This window comes from Narcine bancroftii, chromosome 13, assembly GCF_036971445.1.
Source record: "Narcine bancroftii isolate sNarBan1 chromosome 13, sNarBan1.hap1, whole genome shotgun sequence".
Lineage (NCBI taxonomy): Eukaryota > Metazoa > Chordata > Chondrichthyes > Torpediniformes > Narcinidae > Narcine > Narcine bancroftii.
This window is the reverse complement of record NC_091481.1, coordinates 60,252,563-60,266,089: the sequence shown is the minus strand read 5'-3', so window position 1 is coordinate 60,266,089 and position 13,527 is coordinate 60,252,563. Positions and strand designations below refer to the sequence as shown.

General features: G+C 40.5%; 1 protein-coding gene across 22 annotated transcripts in view; it reads right to left on the bottom strand.

Moving 5' to 3' along the window:
- LOC138748900 (activating transcription factor 7-interacting protein 1-like) overlaps window positions 1-13,527 on the bottom strand; it is a 135,337-nt gene that overhangs the window by 72,382 nt on the left and 49,428 nt on the right. For 5 of the 22 annotated variants that reach the window (XM_069909793.1, XM_069909790.1, XM_069909788.1 and 2 more), the window contains one exon: window positions 5,449-5,543. The exons of 16 other annotated variants lie outside the window; for them this stretch is intronic. The gene's annotated coding sequence lies outside the window, so the exon portion shown is untranslated. One more of the 22 variants, XM_069909800.1, reaches the window with a different exon arrangement.

Sequence of the window (13,527 nt, the reverse complement as noted above, 5' to 3'; positions counted from 1 at the left end):
TGATCTCGACATTCAAATTATTCCAGAGCTTAGTCTGTATCACAATTATCACAGGAGTGTGTGCTCAGCATGCTCCTTTCATGCTACTGACAGATCTATCTCCAACAGTAGTTGGCCTTGTCAGCAACAAGTCGGACTTCGGAGAAAAATCTTGCGATATGGCACGAGAACAACCACCTGAGTTTCAACGTGGACAAGACGAAGGAGATGATTGTGGACTTCAGAAGGACCAGTATGTATCAATAACTCTATAGTGGAGACAGAGAAGAGTACCAAGTTCCTTGGAGTCCACTTAACCAGTCACGGACACACAATATCTCCTCACTTGTCAGGAAGGTGCAACAGCGAATGCACTGGTTGAGAAGTCTGAAGTGCAAAATCATTGAGGACCCCTGCCACCCCACAACCAGCATCTTTCAGCGACTTCCGTCAAGAAAGAGAAACAGGACCATCAGAGACATCGCCACCCAAGCTTGTTCCCATGGGCAGTGAGAACACTGAACGACCAAAAGAACTGCTCACACTAACCATCAGAGACTCTCATACTCACGAGACAATATTTATTTATTTGTATACGTGAATACTCGTCCTGCATATTTGTTTGCCTGTATGTGTGTTACATCTTGGTTGTGTGTCGGCATGTTTTGCACTGAGAAGCAGAGAATGCTGTTCATCAAGTTGCATTAGTGCAATCAGATGATAAGTAAAATTTGACTGGACGTGCAAGGCAATTCAAGGATGAAAAACAAGAGTTTTCATTAGGGTTCAACTGTGAAAAGGAAACTGGAATTAAGCCAATGCTTTGACAACTGTAGACAATTTTTTTTTTAAAGCAGGTAATTTTCCCCTTTAAATTTGGAGCAATACTGTGGCCATTACCTTATTTTAAAATTCATCTCTCATTATGACAGCAGAGGGCACTCGTGCTCTCCATTTATACAACAGTGATTCAGCGAAGACAAGGTGAGCAAGAGCAGAGCTGATATGCTTTTTCCAAAATAACACTGGGAATAGGCAATGATCTCATTTCAATGCACACGTTTGACTTATTTAATAGACAAACTACCTCCCTGCAACAACAGACATCCACTTTCATCTTTGGAGTGAAACATGAAAGTTTTCAAAGATGCTGTGATTGTAGTAAAAACACAAAAATGCTGGAGCAACTCAAGCCGGGTCTTGTAGAGTCCACAGGAGGTAAAGATATATATTTAGGGTGATACTTCTTCAAGGTGTGAGTAAAACATGCATGCTCCTGAACTTAAAAGTATGGGGAAGAGAGAAGAATGGGCAGGGAGAATGGAACTGACTGTTAATTGGATATGGATGGAGGAGAGGAAAAGTGAGAATTGACTGGGTTAGAAGTGTTTGTTTGGAGTGGGGGTGGGGGGGGGGGGCTTTTATAGGATATATTATGAGGGTGCTGGACAAGACCAACTCATACTACACATGCACAGTTTATGCGTGTGCACACTCTACGAGAACTTAACATAATTTCAGATTTTCCACGCATTTATATGCATGTGCACCCTCTAGGAGTGAGAGAATGATATAGAGCTCTACTTCCTATGGACACTGATACCTGCTGAGTTCCTCCAGCATTTGTGTTTTTACACTTTTCCTTTTGAAGTTTACTTTAAAAAATACCAATTTCTACATGACTTATTGTATACTGTCACTTCTGCTCAGATAACTTGTTCAATCTTTATGTTTAAGACATCTACAAAAATGCATCGTTGGCTATTCAAAGCAGTTTATCATAAAATGTGCTTGTGCATTCTATTGGCAAATGACCAATAGAAGATATCTCTTGAGCAGTAGTGTTGAAGGACAGGCAACAACTATTTCAAGATGCCTTCTACAGTATTGGTGACTGCTATTATTTCAAAAAACCAAACATTTGTACCAATGCTGCATCAACAGGGATGTTATTTTGTAAAGTGGATAATATAGGCACTTATTAGCATTCATTTAGTACTTAAGCAAACAGAATAGGAGGTCCATTTTGTCCTTGCAGTGATCCAGTGACATTCCACAAGTTATTTCCATAGTATGAACATTCCCATTATCCAGAACTGGTTTCAGTGAAAACAAACAATACCTAAGCTTTTTCACGCATTTTTTTGCATCCTGACCTTACAATTGAAAGGAGAGGAAATGGAAACACTTAAGTGAGCATCCAACTGCCCTCTGCAAAGGCGTGGCCTTTCCACAGTCGGCAAGATCTACTTCGAGGCTATTTACAGTAATTATGGTGCAGTGGAAAGTAATGCATGCTATTTCTTGTGACACAAGTGCAAAACAATAGGCATACTCAAAACTAAATCTGCAATTTAATTTGAATTAGTTGAAGTGAATTTTAATAGAAATGGAGGAGAGAATTATAGTGTCTACCTACGATGGAATTGTAATCAACTTGTTTACAGCAAATTTTCATTCTATTTTATTTCCTCGGTTTTCAATTACACATCATTCAGCAACAGCGGGTCAGAATTCTTAATTCAGAGGTTTTAATGTTCAATGGAAAAAAAGATCATCCAAATGCATGTAAATCACTACGATTTCGAAAGCAGCATCGCACAGCAAGTTAACAAATCAGTAAACCGAATTAAAGTGAAATAAGAGTTTATGAAAAACACCTGTTTGCAGTCGAGGAGTAAACTCACATCATTGCCTGCATGTAATCAATCTGCTAAATCTCCTGCAGATTTATCAAGTGATCATATCATTAAAGCAATTTCCTTTCCCCCTAGATTCGAACCCCATTCTGCCTATTCAATGTTAACGAAAAATGCTACCAAAATTTGATGCCAATCTAATCTGATTTATCAATCCCATAATGCATCATGCATATTTAATACAGCTGCATTGACACACAGCTCAATGGAAAAATAAGTGCTGTCCCATTCTTTGTTGTATTAAATAATAAAGTGTTAATTATTCAACTTGTCCAATGTTACCAACAACAAACAGCTTTATATCCAAACTTGGAAAATGCTGTGATGTCAAAAATTCTGGATTGTGCGCTTAACGTTTAAATAAAATGGCAAAAAATTTCCCCAAGTAAATTAAAAATATCTGTATTACAGAAACCAAGACAAAAAAAACTGGACATACCCACGAGGCAGCCCTCGCAGCCATTTTGTAGCCCAGTCAGTCTCAGCAACAGCAGGAAAAAAAAACCTCACCTTCCCTGAAGTCAGAAAACTGGGAAGTAGGGGGAGGGGGGAATGAGCTAGGAGGTGGGGGAGGGGTGAATATCTTCAGTCTGATAGGCCTGAATAATCAGGTCCACAACCACCAATAAGAAACTGCTCCGGGCTGAGCAATCAACAGCCAGCACTGTGAATTTTGCCTGGCAACAGACCGGTGGTGGAGGTGGTGGGGCAAAGGAGGAGATAACATGGTAATCATAGAAAGGTATGTGAGGTGGGGGTGACAAATAATTGTAATGTGAAGACATTTATTACAAGACAATGGCTTCTGCAAATAAACTACTTTAAAAATAAATAATCCTGCGAATGATCCAAAAAACCTTGCTGATAATATTTACGTCTGTATTTTTGTCCACTGCTGTAGAAAAAGCCTTATCAATTAACTTTATCACACAAAAGAGCTGCATGTCTTTTCATCGGGACATTGCACTACATGCAACAGCTCTCACACTATCACAGTATCTTCCCACAAACCAAAAAAAAGCTTTTGAGTGTTTAAACATGCTGCAAGGCAGACCATATTTGTAGAGGCTGCAGCTAATATCACCTAACTCCATATCACCATGCAAAACACTTGAATAAATGCAGGATACTTTTCAAAACAACTGCCTCTAATACAGAGCTTCTCCTATGGTCTCTGCTGAGAGTTCGAATCAGCATGGGGTGGAAAGGCAAGAGGACCACAGGGTTAAGGAATTTTCAATAAATTGGTTTCTGTTGATTCTACAGTTGCCCATCATTCATCGACTCTCCTACAAAATAATTATAGGTGCTCATAATCAGAAGTTTTTTTAAAAAGTCAGCCACCCTTTATTTGGGTCTGTCAAGGTCATTCAAAATGTGATAAATGTTCTTCTCCCCACCCAAGCAAAGTTAAGTGGTTATTCCTCATGTCAAAAACTTTTCTGCTAAGATTTAATTTAGTAAAATTTGCCAATGTTTCAAATGTACATTCTATTCCAAATCTCACAATGTTATATTCTTGCTGCATAAAAGAAAAGCGGTCATGTTCTGACAAAGGGCTCAGGCTCAAAGTGTTAGTTGTCTTTTATTTCCTGTGGATTCGGCGTGACCTGCTGAGTTTCACCAGCACATGTTTTAAAAACCTTCAGCCAACAACTTTGGATCTAATATAATTAACCTGATATGCAAAGTATTAAAATGTTTATTACACCAAAATTAATTCAAAATGGATGATAACAACAAAACTATGCTCGACCTGACTCTATTAGATCTTTATAATCCTCTTTTATAACCATTCAGCGGGTGACACCAGACATAAGATTAATCAGTCTAAATTTGAACCCATTAACAGAACACTGTGAGAAGCTGCAGAGTACAATCAACAATTGAGATTTAATGTTGTTGAGTCCTTAAATACACACTTCAACACAGATTACCAGTTTCAATAGGACAGAGGCATCAAGCCAAGTGCTCATAAAATTTGAAAAAAAAAACCCCAGATTTCATCATCTGCGAACTAGCAACTACAAGAGGATTCAGGTGTTTGTTTGCCTTGGTGCTATCTAAAAGACATCCCAAACCTGAAATCTCGACTTGAAAGTCAACAGCCACATGGAAACACCATGACCTGCAGATTCCCCTCCAATTCACAACCCAACTTCAAAACAATGTTGAAAAATGTGTTTTTCCCCCCCAAATATTATCGTCTTATACATCAATACATAAATGGAAGTCGTTGAATCTATCACCTCAAGCAACAGGACTTGTGTACCAGAAAACAACAAAATTCAAGATTCTTTTAATACAATCTAAAAAAATTCACAATTACAGTACCGGAACTTTGGACACACCATTCTCAATGGGGGCTATAGAGACCCCCTAGGGGCCACAGACCAAAATCAAAATATTTTTTAAAACTTTTTTTTAAAATGTAGTCAGTAGGAGAGAAGTATGGAAGAAACCAACTAAACTTGACTGCTTCACAGGGAAAGGGATCCATAATCTTCAGGGGGCCATAGCCCAAAGAAAGGTTCCATAGCCAGAATTAATTATACTTTAGCAGTTTCGCAGGTTCAAAAATATCTTGCTTCCACTTTGATTTTATTGAGTTCCGATGTGGCTGATTAAATAAAATTGGGAATTACAGATGGAGTGGGAGATGGTTAATAAGACAGAGTTTTAACTTGTGAGGTGTGCACACCTTCAGTTACAGAGGTCTCCCATTCATTCCAATCCATGGCCTCAGTTTTCTTTACCATCCTGAACGTACCTTCTCCAGTCTGGGTATTCGGGACTAGAAGTTCCTTAGAATTGGCGTACTTCAAAGTAACTTTGACCACATCCTTTTTCACTGACAGTCTCCTCCTATGGCAGAATAAGGAAGAGATAGTCTGTTTCCAAGTCCGGATTCAAGCAAGTGAATTACGAAGTCGGTCTGAGATTAACACGGGGCTTTTTGGGGGGGCTTTTTTGGGGGGGGGCACAATGGCCCATGGAGAACACATCGTCATTGGTTAGTATCCACATTTTGTATCATCAGAACTGGTCATATTTTTCCAGCACCTCAAGAAGCTAGTTGTATGCAGTTTTAATCACAAACATACAGGAAGACAGGTAAAACTGCTGCTCAGAAAACCACAAAGTTTGTGCTCATGGGTCTTCAAGTACCTCTTTCCCCAAATGACCAAAGACTGTACTGGAGTATTGTCAGTGAATTTTCCAAGAGCTGGCTTTCAAAATATGGGAAGTGGCCTACTTTTTATAATGCAAGGCCTTCACTGGCAGAGGACAGAGAAGTATAGAAGAACCAGTTTGTGGAGGACTTTGGTCTGGCAGATGTTGTCTACACCCTATTTTCTCATATGCTTCAGTAAGTAAATTGACAATGTCTTGGAGATCAATTTTAGAGTGTGCAGAAAGAGTTGCAACTCAAATGCAAGGACATGGAACAGAGATTGAACAACTTCCCATTGGATCCGAAGGCCAACTCTGCTCCTGCAGGAGGTTTGTTAGTGGCAAGATTCTGTAGAATTGTAGATACAGTTAAAAGTGCTGGTTTAGTCCTCTCCAGAATCTCCCTGCCCTAATGACTAATATGTGGAGATTAATCAATGTGGAGATTGCAGAGCAATCGATAGACTCTAGCTGAGTGTACGCCAGGCAAGCCTTTGGTAGTTCCTCTGTGTGCTGGTTTGCTGTGATTGTAGCCTGGGTAGGATTTGAGGAATTGTATAAAAGAGCATACAGCCAGCAAAAGAGGTAGTATTCTTTGGTAATAATTTAAGTCAAGTTTATTGTCATCTGATTATACAAGTACAACCCAAAGAAATAGCATTCCCTGGACCTCTGTGCACAACAAGCAGACACACAAGACACAACACACATACAGACAAACAATACATGTTGTTACGAGTCCAGAGGATCCCAAATCCCAACAGCAACAGAAATTCACCAATTCAGTGATTACTTAAACAAAAGTTGCTTTTTTCTTTCAGCACATAAACAGGATTAAACTTTAACTTTTATTACTATTAACAACCCTCTTTCAATTCTAAGTGCACATGAATGTAAGGTGTAGATGTTCAGGAAAGTTCTTTGCTTTAATAGTCCAGTCATTCACTTCTCATTCCTCCAAGTTCACTGGTATCAGGCAATTCTTAAACTGTGCACGGAATTTAACATTTATGAATTTTCACCAGGCTCTGGTGCTTGAAAAGTCTTCAAAATGGTTTTCAACAAGCCTGTCAGCTCGCCACGTTGCAGCCTCAAAAGCACAATTGACCTCTCTCAGAGAAGGAATCTCTCTGCATGTAAAAACCAGAACCCCTCCCACGGCTCCAAACCCAATCCTTGAAAGATCTTTATCAACACTTGGAGCCCAGACTTGGTTCCATTTGCACTTACTTCTTAAGTTCCTTCCAAAGCAGTTCCATTGCCTTTTGCAAAGTCACTGGAACCTGAATGTCTGGCCTCAGCAAAGTTGTTGCATTTTAAATGAGATGTTAAGTCGAAGTATCTGTTTGTGAAGTGGCTTAACTAACCCCCACCCCCACTCTCTTTTAAAAACATATTTTTATATATATAAAAACCAACAACAATATTTCATCCATACAAATAAATTAATGTTTCATAAATAGGAGAGTCTCGGCTGGTGAGAGTGACCAGTTCCTATGGTCGTTCACCATTCTCACTGACCGTGGGAAAAAGCTGTTCCTCAGCCTGGTGGTGCTGGCTCTGATCCTCTTATATTTGTCCCCTGACGGGAGCAGCTGAAGGATGTGTGCGAGAAGGGGTCCTCAATGATTTTGTGCCCCACCCCTCCCCCCCAGCCAAATCTAGGTTTGGACAAGTGAGGAATTGTGTTTAAAAAAAAAATTGGGATATGCTCAAACTTGTTCACAGCTTTGAACTACCCTATTATCAGCTTAACAAACTTTATTATGTACATAATGGTTGCAACTTATATAGATAATGGCTGCAGAGGAACTGAGTACCTGTTAAACAGCTCAATAAACCTTCAGTGCATAGCAATCACAAATTATCAGTAGAATGGCTGCAGAAGAATTGTTGGTGCTGGTGCCATCCTGATTACTGGCAGCTGGGCTGAACAAGGCTGAGGTAGTCAAGACATGCCTGCAACATGAGGTAGCCGTTAACCCCCTAATCAATGGAGTCTGGCTGCAATATACAACTGTACCTGACAACTGATATACGAGAAGCAGCCTCGGACCTTATTTGAGGGTCACTTGTTTTATAGATACCCAAGCTTAGTGAGCGAGAATCTGTATATCAATTGAGCAAAGCAAGCTTGTGAGTAAAGGGTTTTTGGCTTGCAGGTGGTCTCACTCTGGCAAAGTATGACCCTTGCTGACATGTCTGTCCATGGTCTCATTGGAGAAACACCACCCATCAGGGCACTCTCCAATTGAAGGCATTAACCAAGGACTTCAGTTTCTATTAAATGCCCACCCCTTCTTCCTCCTGTCTCCTTTCCCCCAGTATGTCCCTATCTCCTTTTCCCTTTCAGAGCCAAAATCAATTCTCACCTCATTATATATCCAATTAACACCTTTTGATAGTCTGGACTCCTTCTCTGGCCAGTGTTCAATCTTTACTCTTGTGTCTTCCTGTTCTTTCCTTATTCCTTGAAGAAGGGCTCGGGCACAAAATGTTGTTACTATATCTTTACCTCCCATGGATGAAGCGAGGCTGGCTGAGTTCCTCCAGCATTTCTAAGTGTGTTTACTACAATCACAGTGTCTGTACTGCGTTCAGGGGCTCAAAGATCTCAACCTGACATCATGGGTGGTTATTCTTCCCTTCCTGCACCCTTCAGAACACTGTGGTGACAGTGTTCTCATAATCATTCCAGGCAGGAAATTACAGGGCACTGGTGAAGTGATTGAATACGTCACTCATTTCATCTGGTGTATAACCCTCAAAATTTGGAGGTGACAAGTTTCCACTCTTTTGCAACTGGGACAGAGTGGAGGCTGGCCATATTTTAGGTTAATCTGACATATTTGTAAATGACAAGCTCACGAGTGAAATTCATAGGCCCTCTTTCCCTTTGTTCAGCTCCATCAGTAGATCTATTATTCCTGCATAAATCTAGACAACAGTCAGCAGACTGAGTGAATCTTACCAAAACAGGGTTAGATCCCAGCTGTAATGATCAGAATTATTTTTATGCAGAATTCATATCTGCAGAGGTAAAGATAAATACATTGGCTGAAATCATATTTCAGATCAGGAATTAAACACAAGAACCATATAACATTATGGAACAGAAAACATGCCCTTCTAGTCTGTGCCAAACTATTTTTCTGCCTAGTCCCATTAACCTGCACCCAGTCCATAGCCCTCCATGCCCCTTCCATCCATGCACCTGTCCAAATTTTTGTTCAACGTTAAAACAGAGCCTGCATTCACCACTTAAGCCAGCAACTTGTACCACGCTCCTGCTACTCTGGGTGAAGAAATTCCCCCTAATGTTCCTCCTAAACTTCTCCCTTTTCACGCTTAACCCATGTTCTCGGATTTGCATCTCACCAAACCTCAGTGGCAAAAGCCTATTTTGCTGTCTAATAAGTCAATGTATCACAGCTTGAAAATAAAGTTTAAAGATGAAATATAGTTATAATCTGAAACGCTTTCAGGCACAGATGTATTCCATGTGTCCAGGTGCCAGGCTACTTTCATGAAAGATCAGAACAAATATTTAATTTCAAAGTGGTGCATTGGTAGATTCACAGATTTATTCCATGATGGTACAAGCTTGTTAAATATAGCACAACTCGTGAATGGATTAAAGCTTCTGCTGCTAATGCAACTCTTCTCCTCATCACCCACTTGCTCTTGATCAAGAAATGCACTTTATACTTGTTTTACAAAAGGGATGCAAAGTCCCTTTGATTGTGAGATCAAAGTCCAGTAGTAGTGCGATTAGTTAAAAATTGGTTGATCCAAAACAGTATTTGACATTGTTCTAAAAACGATGTCTTCTTGGCTGTCAGCTTTTTCCTTCCTCATCTTTGTACTTTACCATTTGCTTTCAATCAGCAGATGTGTCAAAGTGGATATCTGGGTTTATCCTGATGCTTCACAGGTCAGTCAAAAGGAGGCCTATATTTCATTCCACTATTTGATAAGATTTCAAATTCAAGTTTATTCTCATCCGATTGTACAAAAACAACCCTTTGAAACAGCATTCTCCCATTGAAAAAGCATGCACACATACAGATATAACACACACATACATATGCAGTACGTATATACAAAATAAATATTGTAGAGGTTTGTATGAGCTGAACTGAATGAACTTTCAGTTATTCTGCAGTCTCACTGCCTGCAGGAAGTTTCTCAGCCTGGTGGTTCTGGGTCTCATACTCCTGTACCTCTTTCCTGACTGGAGTAGCTGAAAGATGCTGCATGCAAGGTGATAAAGGTCCTCAACGATTTTGCAAGCCATCTTCAAACAACGATCCTGGTAGATCATGTCCATTGGGAGGGGGGGGGGTGCGTTGGGGTTGGAGGGAGACCCCAGTGATCCTCTTTGCCGCTCTTGTGGTCTTGCGGATTGACCTCCGATCCAATGCTCTACAGCAACTGCAGAACACTGATGCAGCCGGCCAGGACGCTTCTAGAGCTCCTGTGGAAAGTTGACAGGATGGGGTCGAGTAGCCTTGCCTGCCTCAGTCTTCTCAGGAAGTGCAGTCGCTGTTATGCTTTCTTGACAAGTGAGGAGATGGATGTCCAGGACAGGTCACTTTTAAGTGGACTTGGTGGCTATTTTACAAGAAATTTCAGATATTTGAGCATTTCCATTGGGCATTATCCACATCTGCTTTTAAAAACTTAATTCATATCAAGAATTATTTGAATTTAAGAAGCCGGTGTTATGGACTGGTTCATTATAATTTCTTTTTATTTTTTTTACACACCAATTATATCTTATCCAACAAAAGTTACACAGATCAAAAGTTGAAGTTTCAGATGTGGGACTGAGACAGGAACTTTTCTACATGTTATGTGGTTGTGCATGAAAGTGAGGCCATTTTGGCAAGAAATTGCAGGATAACAGGAGTGGCCTTCAAGTGTGACCCGGACGGAGCTGTATCTACTAGGTAATTTCATGGAAATAAACGACAAATTGACCAAATATCAAATTTCATTTATAAAAATAGCATTGGCAGTAGCAAGAAAAAAATATAATGCGATCACTTGGAAGTCTGACTCCCCTCTACTCAAAACACAACGGATTGAGGAAATGAACAGCTGTATACCTATGGGGGAAAAAAAATCACATAAAGAATAAATATGACACTTTTGTAAAGATCTGGCAGCCATACCTGGACCACACAGGGGCCCAGTTACAGTAATAAAATGGTATAAATGTATTACATGTACAAAAATGTAGTTTCCCAACTATACTCTATATATTTGAAATATATGTAAGCTCTGACGATTAATGGATTTGTATGTGTGGGGAGGGAGGGAGGGACTGTTTTGTTTGTGAGAAAAAGTTTGATATATTGTATACTTAAAATGTTACTATGTATAGTTCTTGAAAAAAAATTATCTGAATTTAATTTTGTCTAAAATATCAAATCAAAAGATCTTCCTTCCATTAATTAGAATTAGGGCTAGGGTTAATCCAGATACTGAATATATGTACTCAAAATAGAGTCAAAAGTTATAGTGGAAGGACAACAGACTCTTTAGCTGAAATTGTCCATGGGGGTCAAGGCCCTTCCTACAAAATACTGCAGTTGAAACTCTCCTCTTTTTTTGCACTTCGATCTACTTTAGAGCTCATTCCTTTTGGTTCAATACAGAGCAAATACAGGTTCAGCAAATAGCCATACTGGATTACTTCACCTTTCATCTGAATGATGCTAACATATGGCAAGTTTGACCTCACTGTTTGAAAAACAAGAATAATAACGGTATTCAAGATTGATACTCCTAAAGAGCATCCAGAGATCCAAATACTTGTTGGGAGAGAACAGAAAGAGGCTCAGAAACTATATTCATCATGTCTGGACACACAAAGTATGGCCATCTTGAATGTAGCATTGAAATGGCACAGGCATTGCAGATAAATATGATTGAGATTCAAAATTAATGATTGGTGTTAAAGAAGCACCATTTTTGAAACATTAGATTACTGTTTGGAACAAGATGAATGACGAAATTGGAATAAAAGTATATCGCTGCTCTGATTCAAAATTATCTTGTAGCTTTTTCAAAGAATAATCAATTTTTAGCTATTTAGTTTCATAAAAGTACTAAATATATTGAAGATTGTTATGAACAAGCCAATTGATGTTATTTGCTTATCTAAAAGAATAAATATGGAATAACTAATAACAGTCTTTTTCATTATTTTCAAATGAGGATATTTGAGGGAAAGTTAGGTCTAGTGATGGAAATTCTTATTAGGAAGGGAAATACTAAGAAATTTACTTCTGCAATAAATCTTTTATTACAAACAGGAACTACTAAACATGGAAGCAATAAATCTAGACAGAGGTGGGAGCTGGATTTGAATATTACAATTGATGAGCAAAGATGGTCAGATCTATGTTGAGATTGTATGACAAATACTATTAATGTAAGGCACACATGTCAAACTCTGGCCCGCGGGCCAAATTTGGCCCGCGATATAATTATATTTGGCCCACAAGATCATTTCAAAAATGTATTAGAGGTGGCCCGCCCTGCAGCGAGAGCCGATGCTGTTTTTTGGTAATGTCACCCCCACCATCCTCCCCCTTCATTCCACATCCTTCCCCATTGTAACACAAGAAGTCTGTCGATGTCATCAGCCGGCAAGCCAGTTGGAAGGCTCCCCCCACATAACCAGTCACTTCTCCCACCTGTCGAGCGGTGCGGCGGATTGGCAAGCGCCTGTGATTTCCTGTTGGCGCGACAGGCATGGCAGGCTGCACACGGCCCCCGGGCAGCGCGAGCCCCGCGCAACTGGCACCGGACGGCCCTTCCACAGCGCGAGCGCACTTCTCCCAGTCGCCACGGCCTTCAGTGCTTGTACCCGCGCGGACCCCAGGGATGGCTGGTTCGGCCCTGCACGTGAAGAGAGAGATGGTGGCTGTCCGCAAAGGCTGATCGGCAGCACGCTGGGCCTGAGTGGGTGGGTAAGCAGGGGTGGGCAGAGGGTGTAGGTGAGGAGTAATGGGCAGGGGAAGTTATGGTGGTGCGAGGGGCAGTTAGAGGGAGGGATGAGTAGAAGGAGGGGTGGTTAGGGAAGAGGTAAAAGGGGAGGGGCAGGGCGAGTAGGGGAGGGGTGATTAGAGGGTGAGAGACGGGCAGAGGGAGGAACAGGTTGAGGGGAGAGGCAGTAGAGGGACGTGTATAGGATGGGTGAGTAGAGGCAGAGCGAGTGGAGTGAGGGGTGAGTAGAGGTTGAGTAAAGGTCTGGTCAGGTAGAGGGATGGTGGGTCGAGGGTGAATAGAGGCCTAGAGCCTGAGGAGTGAGCAGGAAATGCTGAGTCCTGATGCAGGCCAAAATGGACACAGCCTGTGAATGCTGACTATATCTCCACAGGGACCAAATATGTTTCCCTCAGGTCAAGCAAAGGGTGAACTTGAGCTACCTACTCCTGATCTGTAACATTATCCTCCTAAAGTTATATCCTAAAGTTTAACATTACATATGTTGAAAGAAGAGAAAACATGCAGATGTTGTTGAAAATTTTCAATAAATATTTAGTTCGGCCCTCGACTTAGTCCAAGTTTTTAATTTTGGCCCTCTGTGAATTTGAGTTTGACACCCCTGATGTAAGGTATAGATTAGTTTAATATAATTTTTTACATCAGCTATATTTGA